Here is a 20236-nt window from a genome sequence, read left to right on the forward strand (position 1 = left end):
TCTGTTCATGAATCACAATAAATGGATTAAGAATGTGTTTTGTATTTTTTGGCCGATGCCCTTGTTTGTTTGTGCCCTGTGCCGTGAGTGAGGGGAGAGATTGACAGGTGTGTGGAGCCCCGTGCCCCTCAGACAGCTGTGAGGGCACCACTGCAGGGTATTAGGCCTGATAGAGCCATGATTAGAGAACATTAGAGGTGAAGAGGGGGGAGACGGGCCACAGCTGCCTCTGCTAACTATTATTACCCACAATGCATCTCCGAAGGGAGGCTCTCGCTGCACTGCACTCACACCTGTGGCCTCCTGCTGTGGTCAGGGACATGATACCAACCACTGAGACGCATGTGTCACGGGCACAACACAGGTATTTATAATAGCTTACAAGCATGTGACTTTATCTTTATTGTGAACATATAGGGGGGAAATAAACGGAACATTATTCAATGGAAAAACAGTGCTTGAATCTAGGGATGGATCAAGCAATTTCATTAATTCATGCCGAGAATAAGAATCCTCAAGTGCTACAGGAAATTTAAACAATAAGAGGCCATATTAATGATTCAAGAAATAACTTTAAAAATGCTTTTCACTAAACAAAAAATATTATCAGAATAGATCATTCTAAATTATTAGCTTGGAAGTTTAGAAAACAACCATCTTGAAAGAGAAATCTCTAAAATATAAGACAGCTTTACAGTTTTAACCAAACAAGACCCAAATACATCTTAATTTTTCTAATCATCAGGAGATAAAGAAGATGAAATGTATAATTTATTATTTAATCATCACGGCCAAAGAGCAAAATAAAACATTAGGAGCTGAAATAACAGGCTACACTCAAGAGATTCAAGAACAATAAGTCTCCAGTGATGGGTTCACTTCAGCGTGGTGTAAAGCATTAAAAGAAACACTTACTCTTAATATCTAAAGAAGGGAAGGATCAACTTGATTGTGCCTAAAAAATACTGTTTCAAGACTTTATTACTATCAAGTGAAAAGAGTGGTTCTGCTGTACCTAGTCAAATCAGAGCATTGCTGTACAAGTGTGAGTTGGAGAATGAAGCTCAATGGAAAAATATTGAGTGTAATGTGGAGCCAGAGGTTCCTGTACAAGCCTTACTGGCAGATTAAAATATAAGAACTTGGGAATCCCTGGGTAAAATCTGTGCTTAAGACCTGGAAGCTATTCAAAACAACATCAAACAGCTTTGATATGTTGAAGGAATCCTTTGGCTTGGAGAAACCGGACTTTCATATGTATTTACAAATAAGAAGTTATTACATACACTTTATTCATTAAACACTGTGGTCTTGATCATCCTAAAACTGTTCAGGAAAGGTCCAATTTTGTCCTGTTTATGTGATTATTTTTAATATTGATAGTTGCTTAAATGAGTATCTAGGTTTGATACTAGTTTTAGTATTGATTAATATCAGATTTGTGACCCCAAACTAAATAATACTAACCTGACACAACAAACGTTCACGCTTAAGCCAATGTTACTTCATGGAAAGGTTTCGTGGCGGGGCGGGGGGCGCCGTCGGACTCAGGGCAGCTTTGTACATTAGTGCTAATGTACCAGAGAAACACAAGGCGGCCACGATGGCAGTCACTCGAGGGGCGACATAGAAACAAACAGTAAACAACAGCCGACATTCAATTAGCCAAATGTTATGGTGAGATTAACAACTGCGTGTCAGGACCGGGCCTTTCATCAAGTCCTCCAAGAATATGGCTTCTGACGTTTTGAGTTGATCGAGAACACTTTCAGATGTTGTTTCGGGGAGTAGGAGAGGGAGCGGGACTAGAAATTGCCATTGTGTTTGTTCCGTTGGATTAATTCAGGATGAAGGAAACATCAAATTACGGTAGATTCTTCTGTAAAATGTTGGGAAATGTGTGAATAAAAAATGACGTGGGTTGCACGGGGTTGGCAATGTCTCCTCTAATCTGGGTCTTTGTCAGGCGAGATCGGAGGGATGAGAAGGCAAACAGCTGCTGCGTGATTAAAAATAAATCACACTCAGCATTTCTCTAAACCCGGGAATAACTAATCTGGACTGGGCCATGAAACATACATGAGGGTAAATGTAATGATTTCATCCATCAAAGAGTTTACTTAAACACTTTAAAGCCCAACCTCAGATGCAGGAGAGGCGGCTCCAAAGCAGCTGCCGCCAAATAATTATGGACATTAATATTAGGTCAAGCAGCCACATGGGGATAGAGCCATTAGTGCGGTAAATTTGCATAATTGAGAGGGGCAGATATCGTGTGTAAGAGTGACAGTATCATAGACAGAGCAATTAGGTTTTAAAAACAAGATTTTTTAAATGCTGTGTGTCTGCAAGAATTTTATTTGTGACATTGAGGTGACTAGACGTCATAGAAGTGTAATAGTTCTGTTTCTTTTCTATATCTTATCTTTATTATTTATAACGAAAACTGAATACAATATTGCAGCGCTTTTGAGTTGAATGTATTTCTTTGAATGTATATATTTAAGGTTGTCATAATTGATAACAGGAGTGGAAATTAACTAATTACAAATACTCATGTTACTGTAATTAGGTTTACTTTCCAAACCTACAGACACACAAAATATTGCTGCATTGACTACTCTGATTGGCCAGAGCTCAAAGAATATGCAGATTGCGGTTTGAAACAACTCATTTGTGCTTTAAATGGTTTATTTAATCAAGTTTTGTAAACTTGACCTAAAATGACACTGACACCTTATTAAAAAGCACAGTAACTAGTAACTGGTACTATTTTTTTTCTTCTTTCGTATCATGACGAAACTAATTACAGTATCATCTTCACCTCTACTCAGCATTTTATTGCGTTTCCTGTAATAGAAAACTGTAATGGTTTGGGTCAGGAAAGACAAAGAAGATGTTTTAGGTAAGATGTAAAAGTGGGTGAATAATTTGTTTTTTACAGTTACTGCCAACATGTTGAAGGGGACATATTATGTTATTTCATGTTTTCTCATCATCAGCTTACTCAAAGTTGTATTTTTATTCATGAGTAATGCATGTTTGAGTAATCCTATATTGTCCTGCATTCATAACTTTTCACATTTCACACACAGGTGGGTCAGGGGGTCTCCAGCTATAGCCCTGAACTCACTATTGATTCTTTAAAACATTCTGATGCCCGGGTCATCTTAAATACTGTGTAACGAACAAAACAACTCAAGTTCTAAAAAAGGAAGTCAACAAACCTTTTTTAGTACACAGTTTTAGATAAATACTGCAGTTTATGATGTAAAAATGTAAAATTATGACCTACAGACAATATAGTTTAATACTAAATTCCCTGAGGATAATATGTCTTCTTGAACTAACCCTCACCATTTCCCTAACCTAAACTCACTTCGTCTCAGTAGGGCTGTCAGCCTAGTCGATTAAATATTCTCGGAGGGCAACAGAGGACTGTAGAAGGTATAGAGTGAGATATCTGAAGATTTGGTGGTCAATCATGAATTCAATCAGCCTTTTACACTGCAGTGTCAAACATTTTGAGTACTGAGCCCTTTAGTCGACTAATCGATCGCCATGTCTTTAGTCAACTGCAGCCCTACTCCACGGAGCTTAGAAGCATTAGCCAACAAAAAAAGAAGCTAAAAAAAGTTGGAAAAACTAAAATGAATTGAAAGTACTCCAATGGTCATCAGGTCCGTGATTTGGTGGCGTTACCTTCACCTCCACACAGGCCCGTCCTCTGAGGCTGTGTCTGATGAGATGACTGTGGATTGGACAAGAGGAGACAGGTGCAGGGTAGGACACCACTGCCTCGGGCCATCCCATGCCTGGAGCCTCATCGTTCCCCTCTTTTGATGTGTTCTGACACACACAACTGCTGGAACAGCCACTGGGATGAGCACTGCACACCTGAGATGACAGTCATGAATTGTGTGAAGAATATACAATTAAGTGAAACAGTTTACATGTTAGACTACACATTTAGTTAACATTATTTAGGATTGTGCTATAAATTCTACTTCGTTTTTCCAGAGTTTTATAATGTTGTACAAATGAAGGCTTATGTTCATCTAATTTACAAAATACATTCAAATTACAGCACCTTTAATTCATGTTTAAACTGTCTGAAAGTTCTGTTTCTTTTGCGTAAATTGTCCCTGCTTTTTGGACGAACATTAGGGTCTCATTCCTCACTGATTTTTGACTGTAGTAAATATGTGAATGATTCTTGTTTATCTTTGTTCAGGGTAAATCAAGGTGCAAGAACAGTCCTTTTTCCCCCGCTTTTCAACTGCCCCTTGGCTGATGTATAACTACAACAAATATTTACAACGGGTACTATCCCACTGAACAAAGTAATAGTTAGAAAAACATCTATCACATGCACATGTTAAGCTGTAATAGGTTCACATGGAGTTTCTTATCTCTGTCATCAATATTTTCTATAAGAAGAATCTAAAGAAAATAAAGCAGCAACTAATAACTAATAATGAGCATGGCAAATTATGTTTATTTGCTCCATGAAATGATAAATGCGATGTCAACAGGCAATACTATATTTCAGGTGGTACATAGATGTTCACTATCGTTTATTATGTGAATCTTACACCTTATAATGATTTAATGTCATGGCTGTCAGTCAATAACTTGTGCTCTGATTGTGTGCCTGAGATCTCATTAGGCATTAACTTCATCAGTAGTCTATGGAGTCGCTTGTGCTGCTTCAATGGACATCTGTCACTCATTCTCCTTGTCCATGTTTATCTTAATACGGCCAAATGATCATTTTTGTAGATGTGTCCTTCCATCTTGATTCAACCTGAACAAAGATAAACAAGACTCATTCACATATTTACTACAGTCAAAAATGAGTGATGGATGAGACCGGATGGATTAGTCTTGTTGTACACTTTGATACAAGGCGTTTGAGGAAGATAATTATTCTCCAGTAGGGCAATATACAATAAGTTCACACATTTTCTCACAAGAGTGAAATATATTTCTGATTTCTAATGTGGGTGAAGTGTTTTGCCCAGAGGCCCAAAAACAAAGCCCTGCTTATAGAGCAACCCAATTAACCCGCTTTATTTTCCGTGAGTTAGTTAATATGAAGTATAAGCTATTGCAAATTTTACTTGATATTGTTTAATTGAGTGTCTGCGTGATGTCACGCAGGCACTATATGTTCTTGTATTGTGAAAATGTTGTATTATTATATTTTCCATGACTTTCATTTAGCCAGTTTCAACTCCTTAACGCTTCAACCGATTTCAACATGTTATACCTCATTGTGATCGCTTTCACAGTAGTACGTGTGCTATTACTTTTGACATTTGAACAACTTGTACTTTTTGCAGAATTTTCAAAAGTATTAGTACTTTTTCCCCATTTAAATGAATTTGGGCATTATGAGTGTCTGCGGAATTCTTTAGGCTTTATTCTTTAGAATATTGTGACGGAGCCAGTCGAGCGAGAGCGAGAGCGAGAGCGAGAGCGAGAGCGAGAGAGAGAGAGAGAGAGAGAGAGAGAGAGAGAGAGAGAGAGAGAGGGGGGAAGAAGCCATTGCAGATTTTCTAGGTTTTTTTTCCTAGTTTTAAGTATTGTCTATATTGATAACCATATGCATCAAACAGTTCAAAGTTTGCTGTGGTTCAAGAAGTACATTTTTTGCCTTAGGGATTTAGAAAAATTCAAACACACACCTATATTCACAAGTCAGAACTTATGTGTTGGTTGTTATCATAAAGAAAAGGAGGACAGCGCAGCAGCAGAAGAGCAGGAGGAGGAGACAGGCTTTAGAATCTAAAGTTTAGATTGTGGCCAGTGTACTCAATTAATATTGTTCTACAAAGTTCTGACAGAAATCTCACTTAATATTCAACTGTAACTGACTCAAGCAGTAATAAGTTTTATCATGGAAGATTCTGTGTTTAAAAGTGCACTATGTAACTTTTCTGGTGGAGGTGCTTGTCTCCATATCTCTATGGAGACAAGCATTTGGTCACACAAGGCCTTGTTACAGGTCAGATCTGTGGAGAGGTGGCCCAGCTCACAGTAAGAATGCAGATTTTTCAAGATATTATTGAGCAATATGTACATTTGTAACTGAATAATTTAAAGAAATATATGTTTAATGTTTTATTTTGGAACATTCTAGGTAAAGCAATCACATCTGTACATAGAGACAAACAGGTAGCGGACCCCCCATCAGAATAAGTTACATAGTGCACCCTGAATATGAACAGGATTTGTCATTTCCCTTCCTCTCAAAAGTCTGCACAGCTGTGCAATATTTTAATTGAAATTTAGAGCTACTTGACAAAATAGCTCGGCTTAAAATTAGATAAGCCCGAGCGGCACTATATGCCAAGTTTTGCGGAGGGCCTACTGAAGGTTAGATCCGGCTCTGGGGGTAACTCATGTCCATAGCGGGGATGTTTACAGTCTAAAAAACAGATACAATTCCTCAAAATAAACTTAGTGATTTAAAAAGTTTTAGAAAGAATGACATAAAGAATAACATTATACGTCTAGTGCTTACCACAGAGCCTTGAGCAAGCATTCAAACTTTTAAAACTCCAAGTTGAGCTCAAATTCCTTTTCTGGTCAAAACAAAAAATGAAAAAGGATTTCTCAATTCTGTTTTTTGACTCGTTACTGTTTTGTCTCAAAAGGACTGTCTACAATGCATAACAATCTGATCAGCAAACTGGAGAATATTAACTTGGGCATGCAACACATTCAATATTTATGTTCACAAGCTGTCAGATAATGGGTTTGCACTGCTGAGCCTGTCACACAGTGGTGGGAGCAGTCGTCAACTTTAATAGAACGTGTCATTCATTACACTTGTAGTATCAAACCACATTTACACACATTTAGTTTAACCATTATGAAGAGCCTTGTGTACGTGCCCAGGTCTGTCCTCTTCCACATATTATATATAAGACATATTAGCTCACCTGCCCAACAACAATAGGGCCATATCCACTGTCACGCTACATTAGCCTCCGCGGCGCACACACGCAGCTCTGCAGTGATTGGCCGATGACAGCAGCGATAGGGCGAGCTCCTGTCTGTGAGGTAACTCTGTCTGTAGATCAGAGATGGATAACATTCACAGCTCCAATTTGAAGTCTGTCATACAAAAACACACAGGTCTGTGCTCATTTTACATTCAACAGTTTGAACAATGCTGCTATATCTGCCATCTGGGATAATTCTGTGTGAGAGATATTGTGACACTTATAGGGAGACTATTAAGTGGAATTTCAGTTCATTTAATATAAGTTATAGAAAACTACAAATGATAAATTTGTGAAAAATGCTGAGAGAGAAAAAGAGACATATAATGCAAAATTTAATTTTATGAGCTTCTAACTGTGCTTTAAGTTGTATTTTCAGTTTTCACCTACCCCCTATCTCTGCCCACAGCTCTGTACTTGTGATAATTCAATAATAATAAACACAGGGTTTAAAAAAGTCACAGATATTTCTACAATCAAATCAAGAGGGGCCTCTCAGTTCTGCAGTTATAGATAGAAAAAAAATCTTCCTACCATTACTTCGTTTTAAATTAAGTTGCAGTATTCAATTAACAAAATGTAAAATAATGATCTATATTATGTAATAGTTTATTGCTAAATACTCTAGTTAAAGTTGCTCGGATTACTGCGCTAAATCAGCTGATTGAGCTATCTGGAACCACAAATTGCAGGGCGGTAAGTCGTAACTGACTGAAATTACTTGTGGCTGATTTTTTTTTAACTATACAGTAAAAACTAAACAGCACGATTCTTGTGAATGCATTATGTCACATCATATTACTTTTATTTTAAGGCCACGTCATGTGAAGTTGCTGCAGTTCAGATGACCTGTAATGGGTCTGATGTTTTAAAGTCAAAATTAATTAACAAAATGACTTACCAAAAATGTGAATAATTAGCGACTACACAAGTGCGTTTAAGTCAGCCAAACGGTCCCTAATATGTGACGTTGCACCTCCTTACTCCCTCGCTCCTCCTCCCAGGTTTGGCTGCTCAGTCCTGTGTGTCCCATCAGCCAGTGGGAGCAGCAGCGGGCCTCCGAGCCTCGCCTCCCAGACAACTGCAAACAATTAGGGAAATTAGTGGCTCCAGCATCACCATCAGGAGGCCTGCTTGTTTATAATTTAATCGGGCCGCATGTCAAAACAGTCAGGGCTTGAGAGAAACAAGATGCGTCGGCGAGATGAAATTCAAACTGCCAGCCAGCTCAAAATATTAGGACTGTTTGTTTAATAGCGTGCGACCAACTGGGTAAGAGCAGAACACAGGGAGTGAAGGGGGTGAAGAGGGCAATAGGAAAGAAAACACAGAGGAAAAAATGATGTCGAGGAACGAGAATCTAAAGAGCAACATTTTGGGCCGAACTGAAACATTCTCAGGTATGTTTTCAAGTTTGAGGAAATATGTATTGTGAATGTTGTTTATTTCACTTTCATTCATTCTTCATTGTAAGTTTTAAAGGTTTTGTGATAATAGAGCATATATCCCAAAACTAGCCAGCCAGTCTGGGACAACTCACTGCAAAGTAAAAGTGCAATATCAAATGTAAGGTTCCACAATAATGCATGGATAAAATGTATTTATTGTTGGGGTATAAAATGTAAGTTCTTGCTGCACACTAAATGAATAAACATACATACATCTGAATATGTATTATACCCAATATATTTAAAGTTGGAAGAATTGTATATTCCAAATACTTGACACATTAATTTACTTTTTGGTGTGTGTTTTATGCCTGTTGTCAACTCAATGAATCTGAATTTTAGGACTTGCCCTCTTCTCAGCCTTCTTCCACTTAGCAGTGCACTGGGAATTTTGAAGCCTTGGATCCGTGCCGCCTTTCAAATTCATTATAAAAGCTTTTTGCTAAGTAAATACAGAACGGCAGGCAGAGTAAAAAGGAAAAAAATGACACATTCATCTGCCTCTTAGCCCCGCTGCCCCCCTGACAATGTATAAATAAACTAGAGTGACCTGATTGAGATGTAAAAGGCAGGGACTTAGCACTGGGACCATACATTACGCCCTAACATTAACAGTAGTCTTAGTCAGCCGACACATGGAGGTGGGTAGATGGCCCGTGGGCAAGTGGTGAGCCTAATGCCCCTCTCGCCCTGCTGCCACCACCCCTGCCCCGTCCCGTGTCCCCGCCCATTGGAAAGTAAGGCCTATAGTTGGCACGGTCACCAGAACTGACATATTTTACATCCCGGATTGTGGGATCGGCTAATGTAAAAACTTATCATACTCAAAGCCACTTGGTAATTTTCCCCTTCCCAAAGTCAATGTTTTCCATGCTCTTAAAATGGCATGTTCTGACATTTGATCCAGAAAGAAAACCTCCTGTTGTTAATGGTATTAGTAATAGCACTCTAAATCTAAATAAATAAACTAATAATATGAAAGCAGCATTTGAAATACAAGCATTTTACTACTCTATAATAAACTACCCCTTAATTAATCTTAATAAAACATGAACAAAAACTGAATTAATGATTAGCAAATAGTTTGTTAAGAATGAGTCAGACTTACTCATAAATTGAGGGATTAGGAGGAGTTAACAAACTATTTGTTCATGATGAATTATGTCTTTGTTCATGCTTTATTGAGGCTATTTAAATGTTAAAAGTTTATTTATTATTAAGTGTTTAAGTAGGTTGTTCGCACTTTCGGGATAGTTTGAATTTGGTAGTTTGGTTGTAGCCTATTTGTTTCTTAAGTTGAGGCACTTCTGACTGATCTAAATACAAGATCAACTTGTTATCTCTGCTTGGACAAACATGACGTTATAGTAAACAACATTTTAAAGTAAAAAACAGCCCTTCCTTAGACGTACACATATAAAATTGACTAAATATAAGCAGTGCAAATCTCATGTATAGACAGTGAAGGATGCACAGAGCAGTGATGGGGGTGAGGCACGGGGTGGCGGTCTCAGTGGACCATCATTAGGCTGATGAGGATCACAACAAGGGCCTAATTGGTGATAAGCTGATGTATGGTGAAAGTGATCCAGGGCCTGCATCTTGATAGCACCAAACCAACACCGCAGCCACATGACGAGAACAGAGACCACGAGGCAGGCAGGCCAACCGGGCCCTGGTCAAAGAGCATTATTTAGACTCATGACTGCATCCAGCGTGGCTCCACACCACTGTCATTAGGCTGCTCTGTTAGCCGCTAATGCCTCTGCGGTGCGGTCAGCGAGACAGACACACAGAGCCCGAACATCAGCCGCCTGCTATCACTGCCCTAATTGGATCAGTGGCACGAATGTGATTACTGCAGGCGTATTTATTTACATAATAATTATTACAGCTTTTCCCAGAGGAGAGCACAGGGATCTGCAGCGAGATGAGGGCTGATAGAGTGCACCCAGGGAGGAGTTTAAACAGAGGACAGAGTCACAATGACACACTGGGTATGTGGAGAGAAGGTTTGGAACAACAAACTACAGACTATGGTACATTTCTGAATGACATGATGGTCTATGCACGCACTTTATAGTTGAAAAACTTTTGAAACATTTGAAAGAAGTGCTTGTGGGGGGTTAGGGTTAAACATCAAGGACATTCGGTCATGTTTTTATCTGGAGATACATAGATATTAAAGATAAATATTGTGTACTGGGCATGGACATATTATGAATGTGAATAAAACAGTGCGATGTGGCTGCAACTTTGGAATTAGACCCTTGGCAGCTGTGACTGCAGAGGTAGAATACTGCCACACGTAATAGCATGGAGTGAAAACCAAATTAGTTTGAGGTTTACAAAAGATACTTTTATACAAATGACTTTTCCTTTATTGTGTTCTGTTTTTGCTGAGGCATATTTTGAAAATGTGGTCCCCAGGAGAGCCCTCGTCCCAACTCAATCTAAACAGGGCTCTCCATTTCAATAACAGGCACACACAGAGACAGACTGATAGAGACAAAGAGGGATGGAGGGGCTCAGGGGACAGCATCCAGTTTACGTTTGCTGCCATTGAAGTAGCCCAAAGTCTGGCTCTGCTTGCTGCTTAATGGTACTTAATCACAGAGCTCCTAAAATAGGCCATTATATCTGCAGCTAGAGTTACCCAGAAGTCTCAGGGGCAGAACAACACTGCTTTTGTTAATAAGATGCCATTAATCAGAAACATTATGGCAGCCCCCGGTTCCAAAGGCGCAGCAAAGGTTGATAAATATCTTGAGAATAAAAAACATTTACTCACCTTGTCCAAACTGCGGCTGATATGTGTCTGAAAGTGTGCGTTGTGTGTGTGGACGGGGAGAGGGCTGGGTGGGACAGGAACCATGGAAGATGACTAAAGAGACCGGCGGGACTGCTAGTGCTGTAAATATTTGCCATTGATTTAAAGATATAGATTAATAGGCCAAAATACCAAGCAGGAAGCTGAAGTCTTGTACACAAGTGAACAATATAATGAATGTTAAGTTTGCGGTCTGATGTATATTTTCATGAAAATAAATACTACTGACTGATGATGTGATTACAAATTACTATAATTATATTGTACGTCTCTGTCACATAACTGACACTTAACTTCTTTTTCCCACATTTAAATAAAACAGCAGTAGTCTGAAAACTGGTCTAACATCCACAAGGTGCCGATATCTTAATGTGTCCCTGAACATCAACAGAAAAGTATAGAACACTTTTACAGAAAAAAATATATATTTTGATGCCCATCTTGGGAGCACTAAAAAGGGGTCACCACAAATTAATTATACAAAAACGCCATTTTCTTTGAATAAATTTGATGCAATTCATAAACCATTTTTGTTAGTGGTTCTAGATCAGACCTGGGCATTTGCTGCTCCAGGGGCCGGATGTGGCCCTCAGCCTGTTTTTATCCAGTGCCCTGAAAAAGCATCAATTATTATCCAAAACTTGATGCTTTTTCTATATTTTAAATGTCTTGGCTATGGAACATGTGACTGCATGTGTGTCCTTAATAAAGATTACATGACATGAATTAATTGAATTGACTATTTCACAAAAAGCACATGGAATTATAGGAATTTGTTACACCAATGACCTCCACTTGCCCTAAACTGTGTTACATGTATACCCAAAAATACGGGAAAAAGTCAGTATCAAATACCAGGTATCATTCAAGTAATGGTGCTGTAAACAACACTCATGAGCTTGTTATCAATAAGACATCTGCCCTCTCTAACAGCTGTTGAAATAGGCTCTAACGCTTTCGTCGCACTCGCCATCGATCCACATTTCAATATTTCTAATTAACTGACCACTAATGCATTTCTGAATTATGACAAACTCACACAACTGCTAATTGTATAACGTGAATGCTGGAAAAGACATAGTTTTCTTTTCACAATTAGCAGATATTCAAACTAAATCACCCTTTTACCAATGTGTAAATCATCTGTGCCATGGCGACTCATTACTGCCACTCTTCTTAATCACTCATGTCTTTTCCATCAATGTCCCTCCCCCTTTTCAGACTGTAAAATCGGACAGATTTGCAGACCAGATAAACCTGCTAATTTCATTATTTAGGCACCAATATGTTTCATTGTATATTTATAGGATGATGTGAGAGTCTGTTGAACTGGCATCTGCACAATTTTATCATATAAAAGAAGGTGATAGAAGGCACACACAGACATACTCTTAAACGTGTCTTTATCACTCAGATTACATAGACAAGGCTTGACATTACTGCATTGAAAGAATGGCCAATTTTAATCCTATTTGAGTTTTTCTTTTTACAGGGTGAACTGATGGAAGGAGGTACTTTAAAACATTTTCTTTTTTTTACTTATTCCTGTTTGAGTCATTAAGTTGAGCTACAAAACAAAAAATAAATTCTGATCAATACAATTTCTATTTGGAAAACTGCACTTTTGATTATTGGTCGTGACTCTGCCAAGTAACTTTCTACAGTGCTTTCCCAGAACGCAAAACTCATCAAACCAGTTATCAAAAGTAAACTTCAGAAAACACCAGTTTTGGTATCAAATTATTCTGTAACAATTGTACCTTGATTTATTTTTTTCTGCACAGATAATGCAACCTTTAACACCCTGCCCAAAGTACATAACAATTTATTATGAATTCTGATCACTAAACACATTTTATCTCAGCGGTTGCGTTTCAGTAAAAACATTATATAACCGTTATTAGGATCAGACAAGTCATGTTCAAATTCAAAATACATCTATAAAAAAGTACATGCCGAATCAGCATCAGCCTTTCAAACTTTCATAATTATAAATCAAATAACTCTCCCACAGTAAAACCCCCATAAAAAGTTGGAAACTCTAATAAAATCAGTAGTTGATTTACACTGTGTTTAAACATAAACAGAATGACCTTTATTTATGGTGAATCTTGCTGCCAATTAAAACCTAACCTGCTGCTGGGTCACACAAAAGTCACGCTCTTGTCTCAGAGGCTGTTCGTGTCTGTGCGGGGGCTACAGTTGTGCATGTCCCAAACAGGTGTGTCCCTCACGCTACTCTGGCTCCTGCACACACGTCGAGAGAGGCCAATCAGTCGCGCTTCAGTACCACAAAGATGGCGCAGGAGGGAGCGCTGGTGGCCCATGTGTCTCCAGTATTAATAGTAATTGTCTGAATAAACCACACACATGAAGCTACTCTGGTACAACAGCTGCCCGGCAAATCGGCCCCGGCTGGCAGCAGCTGGGGAGCAAGTTTGAGGAGGACGAGGGGGCTGGCCATCGCCAACAAACCGTTTTTAAGGTGTCTGCTAACTGCGAGTAATAGGGTTTGGACCAGACGTTCTACAAATAGTAAAAACTGATGTTTGTTATTAAGCATGGTGGGTTGTTAAAAGTTTGATAACCATTCGATCGGGTAGTTTTTTCATCACCCCATAAAAGAGAGAAGATAAATAATAGACAACATATTTGATTAAAACAAAAAGGATTTAAAAGGTACAACCAAGCTAGGTTGAAATAGAGGTTGAAGGTGTGACTATGTCCCTTTTCTGGTGCTTGTCTTCATGGAGTGTAAGTAACGTTTTCTTCTTCTTCACACTCCCTTTCTCGCCTGTTTTTGTCATTCTTATTTATATAAGTGCATAAGTTGTCAATTAAGTTTGTTTTGTGAAGTTTACTGTGGTATGATGTTGACTGTCCTAAGAGATCATTTGTAGAAACTGAATATCACAACCAAGATCAACAGTGCTTAGCCTATAATAAAATGTCAAAAAACAGCTTGAAAAAAATGTATCATCAAGTGCGTGGGACCGCCTCTCCGTAGATCCGACTATTCCTGCTTGTTCTTAGGGTTCTGAGGTATGTTCTATGCCATGCTGTGGAATATTCCAGGCAAAATGATAACGAAGTGCACTTTTAAATTCAACACTTGATGTGACAGTGGTACTGATGTTTCAAATGCAACTTCAATTGGAAATAAAAAATAAGCTTCAAATTAAAGTCATTCTAAGTAGAAATAATTCCCATGTTCATATTAAAAAACTCCATTGCAGAACACACTGCTACTTAATATGCACAAAAACAAGTCAGCGCATTCAGTCCTTCGTGCTTTGCTGCCGATTTTACCAAAGTTTGGATTTCACTCTCAGACTCTGTGACGACATTGCAAAGCTTAAACAAATACTATACTAATCATTAATTATATGTTTTTTAGCTGTGTAGAGCCTCCTCAGTCTGTTTCTGCCACTCTGGGCTTGACAGAAAGATAGCAACTTGATATTTTCCCTGATGAACACAATGTTTGACAAGATGTCATAGCTACAATCTCATAAATTCTCATATTGTGTCGTCCTCCAATCATATGTTTGTGTTCTAATACATTAAGCTGTCCTATATGGTTGTATGTTTTACAGAGGTGAACAAGTGCACTTATCTTCATGTCACTGGCTGATAAATGAGAACTTGCGGATATTGGAGGGTGAGGACAGTATTGGATGGGCGTGTCTGACGATGGAACAGCTCGTTAAATTGTACTCATAAGCCAGTAGTTAAATGTTGGTTAATGATGCGCCCAGAAACACTTAGAGACAGTCGGGTAAGCAACCTTTGGACCGGCGGAGTGTCCTGAGGATAATCCCTGTCATAAATATCATTCTCTTCATTGGGCACGTACACATAGACTACAACATGGACACACAGCATTTACCAGCTCCTATGGTCAGTTCTGACCTTCACAAAACTTCTCACAATGTCCACAGCCTTGGCCACAGACGCCTCGCTAGCACCGCCTCATGATTAGCCTCTGCACTTTTGTTTTTGCGCGTTGTTTGTTTGCCACTGTGCAGAAATATTTCGGTGGAATCCAGCGTGATTGCACCATAGGTTAGCGACACCCAGCTATTACAGCAGAGAGGAGCCTTGTATTTAGACTGCCTCAGCGGCAACTATATTTGTCAGCGCGTGCATAGCAGAGCAACTTTACAGCCGAGCTTTACCCACACATTCCAATGGCCATTATAATACATGTCTAAAACTGGCCGAGGGGCGAACAGGAGTTTCACCCATAACTGTGCCTTATTGCATATGGACAGCTGAAACATAGGGTTTGGACAGCTAATAATGGAGGTTTATGTTGTTTACTTGTAAAGTATAACTAATATAGTGAACATTTTATCAAGTGAATGGATTTCAATAATTATAGCCAAAAGGGGCTGTAGGGGTGGGGCAATATTGACAAAATGAATATATAAATTTGTTTTCCAATAACAAAATTCAAACATTATGTTGATCAAAGATCTTTGTTAAAACATGTCAAGCACATTAGCTCAGGTTTGCTTATCAGACAGATGTGAAGTGTCTGTGCAGAACTAAACCCTTTTTTAATTTTCTTGTTTAATCAACTATTTTTTAAGCTTTTTTCTTTCTTTTTACGATAAACGATATACTCGTTATTGAAATGTTGCATATCTTCAAAACAACATTCACAGTATTATATACATTTTGATATATTGCCCGCGTAAATGCCAAACTTTCAGTTCATAAAGGCTCTGAATGTGGGCAGTTTTCACTGACGCTTAGCCTCACAAACCTCTCCTGTTTATCATGTTGCGCTGATTTTGTAAATAATGCAAAAATGATGGGGAACAAGAGAAAAGCACATTTGATTGTGTGTGTTTTTTTTAATCATCTGGAACTAGTACTGAAATCTGGGTCTGTTAAACTGTCCAGTAGAAGGAACAAAGATTATAAGCAACAGATATGAGTTGAGACAAATCATCACTTTGACCTAAAATGCAGTCATTATGTGCAGTCATAAATAATTTTGAATCAAAACACTAATTTCACATTAGACATAAAGTACACTGATTTAGAAATACTACACTCGCGGGACTTTTTTCTCCACTTTTTCCATTTACGGATGCTTTTCTGGCGCAGAGTGATGCAGTAAATATAGGTCATATACACACAGGAGGGCTCAGAGGTGGCACTAAGGATGGTGCGCTGGGTCTCCAGGCGAGCGCGGCGGTGCCAGGGGAGCCCATCCGCTGCAGCATGCGCACACAGACGGCACACCATGCTGCTATTAATACAGCCTCAGTCATTTTAATATTTAATTGCCTTGATGGACTGCATCTGTGCTGCTCTGTGATGCAAACATTATTATACATACTAAGTGGCTTAATTGTAATTAGAGCTGAAAATTTAATTAAACTCAACAATAAGGGAGATCACAGCAGCAGTTTTTTCAGAGCAGACCTTTTCTTCCCCTTCAGTGCATTTAACCCCTTTCTCACCACAGCCCAGCTTCAACCCAGATGCTCCAGATCCAGTCACTACAAAATTGCATTACAATATATTCAAACTCTGAGAACAAAGTAATCAAATAACAATCAATAACAACCAAACTGTTAAAATCTATCTCATACTAGTAGCAGAAAGAATGTAGTAGTTCAAGCATAATCTGTAACATTTATCTTACATACTTGGCAAAGACACACTGACCTTAGTACTTCATATATGACTTTATATTTATTGTATACACGTAACATTTGAGACACTGATAGGCCAGAGAAAGCACAAAGACTCCATCTACACAAGCAGTGAGGAGTTAAGGCTAAAATGAATGGAAGAAGAGTAGTGAGGGTTATATAAGGACTTTAAAAACACAGAGGAGTTCCGTGAATGACCAACAGATGATGTCCAGCAGTGAGGAGCAGGTGCTTTGAGCTCAAACAACAGAAAAAATCTAAATATGCATGATTATCTAAACACGCATAGACAAGATCAACAAAATCAGGAATCTTTTTAGACGAAGATTCTGTCCGGAATGTTTCAAAACTGATTACTGAACTCATTATGAACTTTACTAACAAACCTATAGACAAAGCCACCAACCACAGCCCGTCTGAGCTGAACGTATGAAAAGACTAGAACTGTAAAAGTGAAAGATTCCTGTCACAGGTTTCGACGTGCGCGCGAGTGGCCGTCTGGTGCGCTGTACATTATTCATGCCGATCGAGGCGTGTTTTCAGCCGCGTGTGTAAACAGCTGTGTGTTTTCTGACATGCTTTTGCACTCTCAGTGCACTGCTCACCGGGTCGGCTGGTACTGATCAGACCAGAGGCGACAGGACGGCCTGGCAAACAACCAACAGTGTCCGTGCCCCCACCCGTGCCGCTGCCCCCCGTAAACACCTAGCGGAGAGCACGGGCACTTAAATTGTCACATAAATTGACAGACCCTCACGTGTGGATAAATAGGAGACATGCAGCCAGCCAAGAAACCCCTGCCAACAAATCAGCCCAGCTTTGCAGTAATACATAAATAAAACAACAGAGCTCTTGATTTTTGTTTAAAGTGACTTCTCAAATACTGGGTCAGAGTTTAGAGATAATAGCAGGGTGTGGGCCACTGGATATTTTCTCAAGAACACAAAGAGAAGCAAATAGTGCTGTGCATTCACTCCGTAAACATGGCCGGAGAGCGTGTGGGTGACAGGAGGGAGAAACCTGCCAGTAAACACAATCTTTCCCAAAATCTTTCACGACACCTCCGACTGTTTTTTTGTATTGTTGCCGTTTTAGGCAGTGAACACAGCTCTGATCCGTCCAAGTGCAACAGGGAAAGCAAACAAATACAGGACAGGATTTACACCTTCATTTAAACTCCTGGATGTTGTCCGTCTGGCAGTGGACCAGCCCAAGTTCAACAATGTAAGGCATATACTGCATGCAGTTATAACGTAGCTTAATGTATGTAGCAATATTTACCATACTGGACATAAAAAAGGTTGAAGTTCATCAATATGTTTGTTAGTTTGTACATAAGAGTTTTGATCTGTAACTGGATCAAATGAAAGCTGATAATGTGACATAAATAGCCAGATAAAAAGCACTAGGATGACTATTTTGGTGCATAGTTTGAAATGGAATTTTTATTATTGTTACTTATTTTCGCTTCTGACAATCCTCACGATTATTCATATTTTTTTCTTGCGATTATATAAAAAAAGAAGAAAAAAAAAAGAACAGGGTCAATACAGTGAAAGCTATGGAAAGTAAGAGTGAAGCAGTGCAGCATATTAAGACCCTTTGGTTCAAATCAATAGAAGAAGTATCCAGATGATGTCCAGACACTGTCACAATCGAAAGCGCATCACGACTCTTAAGGCCTGTGAGCTTTAATATTACAGCACTGCTTTGTTATTCAATTTACATCAACAGAGCCCAAGGTCTATGAACCGCCAGAATCGGAAGCATAGGACAATATATAAACATGTCTTTATTTCTTCATGCAATATTGATTCCACACATAATCCAGCTCCAGTCTCAGAAATGAGGTTAGCTCCTCTCGACAACAACACTAATTAATACTTTATTTTGCTATAAGTTGACGAGACACCAATATTCCATGCATAAAATCTTGATTTTCATCACGCTCTCACGCTCCCCTTTGTCCTAATTTTCCACAATCTCAGCATTGCACTCAAGAGAGGTCGACCAATGTGTTTTCAAATCATTCAATTATTAAGGGCATTTCAGGAGGAAACTGTGACCAAACCCGGAACGAAACCAGGACTTGGCCAGGACTAAATCAGGAGTAGAGCCCCATGTGTAAAATCTACACTACTAAACTGAGCTCAAACCTGCACAAACCCTTAATTTATATAAAATCTACTTTAAGTGACATATAATAATGGCATGGTCAGGTCACCTAAACATACAGTTCACAGTAAGTTAGTTTGACTCCTCTGCAAAGTCTCAGTTCAACAGTTCAGGACGTGGGCTACCTTTGAGAATCATTAGCAAATTGAATCTAGTATTGATTCTATATCACTAATAAGTGATATACGAGGCTCATATTAGTTATATTAGGTTAAATAGGCAGCCAGAAGGTCATGTGCATGGGACATTTCGTATTCAGTCATAAATTGATCTGCCATGTTTTATTAGATTGGCGTGTTGCAGTGTGGTGGGCTTATTAAAGAGCTATGCGGATGATGTAGTGCGGCATTGACTGGAAATCATTTAGCCCAGAGTGCATGTGGAGAAATATACAGTGTGATCATAAGGCAAAAGGACAATATCTGGGTCTAGTAAGCCAACTTTTCATTTACACAGGTATAGCTGACCTGGAGAGACTTCCGGGTTCACTAGAAATTGTCAGTAGAATATTCATGACATAAAGAATGACTGGGCCCATACTTAACTTTGTCAATTTTATAGACTGGTCAAGGTTTAAAGAGTGTAATAAGTGCTGCTGTAAAGGGTTTTCTGTTTTTATTGCAGCAATGTGATGTATTGGCAAACAGTGTTGTACTTAATGACAATGTTGTTTTATGAGCGCTGTCACTTGTCACTGTATCACAGGGCAATCTCAGCCAAAAGACGGGCCGTGGACCGACCTGTGGGCCGTGCACCGCCGACAACACAACACTACAACTCACAATACACTCACAATTAGGTCTGAACATGCAGAGAGGCAAGGCTGGGGGAGCAGGGCATATACTGGTATGTTACGGCTGCATTGGTCGGTAAACCATGTTGCTGGGCAAGAAGTTGCAGAGAAGGTGAAGGGGGGGGGAAACATTTTTGATTGATGCCTGTTGATTGGAATGATGACAAATGGGTTTTGTGAATCTCTTAGAAAAAGAAGGGCAATTATTCGTGCTGTTTTATCAGATTACAACACAAATCATTGGTTTCACTATTTTGTAAAGTGCAAATGAGAAACAAAACGTCCAAATACAACAAAACTATATT

The sequence above is a fragment of the Eucyclogobius newberryi genome, unplaced genomic scaffold, assembly GCF_026437365.1.
Source record: "Eucyclogobius newberryi isolate DKJ021-1_F unplaced genomic scaffold, fEucNew1.0.hap1 SCAF_14, whole genome shotgun sequence".
Classification (NCBI taxonomy): Eukaryota; Metazoa; Chordata; class Actinopteri; order Gobiiformes; family Gobiidae; genus Eucyclogobius; species Eucyclogobius newberryi.